We start from the raw sequence: 1299 nt of genomic DNA on the forward strand, positions 1-1299 counted from the left end.
ATTTACTATGTGATACTACTGCCACATATGTTTTAAGGTAGGGTAATGTATTTTTCTGATACATAGAAAGCATTTTCTTTTTCAGTGTACAAACAAAAAACAAAACCTAAAATATCTGTGAACCCAAAAAACACATGATTATTCCTTTGAGTCTTTTGACGAAAATAAAATAAAACAAAATAAATCCCATATTTCATTTGTTGATATACTACTTTCTTATTCCTCAAAACCCCGCTCCTGGTGGCTCCATACATTTTTAAATAAATTATATCTGTTAAATTTTTTTATATATATTTTTTGGTTTAAAGATTGTTTTTTAATTTCCTTTTCAAACACTAGTTAAAAACATATATATGAAGGAATTGGAAAAAAATAGTAACAAGGTAAGAAGCAACAAAAGGATAATGGCAATATCAATATCAAGTGATGAACCTACCAAAAATAGAATCAATTTATAGTTGCATATTTGACAAATTCTGGTTTTGTTAAACCATGGGTAGGAATGTTCAACAATATCCCAATAAATTAGGATAATCTCTAAGAAAATTTATATTCCTTAAATAAATTTAATGGGCTTGTCGTCACATTTATATCCTTAATTATTGAAACAATAATTTTGGACCACCAAATTTTATACGTAATCAAGTCCAATTAAATCAGGATATACACGATTTTTTTTATTTATTTTTTTTCTTTCTATCTTTTTCCTCTTTTTTTATTTTTAATTTAATTTTTTTTCTCTCTCCCTTCTTCTTATTAGCATCACTGGCATCATTTTTTTCTTTTTCTTATACATTTTTTCTTGTTTTATTTATCTTATTTATTTATTTATTTATTTGTGTATTTTTAAAAATTTTATAAAAGAGAAGAATAAATAAAAACATAACACAAAAAATGATAATAATAAAAAAAATGATACCAAAATTTTTTAGATAAAACATAGAAATAAAATAGAAATATTATCAAAATTTATTATATAAAACACGAAAATTTTACCACAATAAACACATAATTTAAATGAGGAATGCTCTCATAAAGACATCTAAAACGTCTCTTTTTAAAGATATTTTTTTAATAATTAAAATTTAATACATATAATCACTTAAATTATATTATTTTTGTCAAAATTAGGTCAGACAAATTAATTTGACCGAAAAATAGTAAATCAAATTTTGAATTTGTCTAAATTAATATTATTTTTTCATAAAAAATTACTACAATACCCCTATTATATAAAATGACTAAAATACTCTTATTATATATATTAATTTTGAGAATTCTAAATTCTAGTCCTTTTCT

Source organism: Arachis ipaensis, chromosome B04 (genome assembly GCF_000816755.2).
Source record: "Arachis ipaensis cultivar K30076 chromosome B04, Araip1.1, whole genome shotgun sequence".
NCBI lineage: Eukaryota > Viridiplantae > Streptophyta > Magnoliopsida > Fabales > Fabaceae > Arachis > Arachis ipaensis.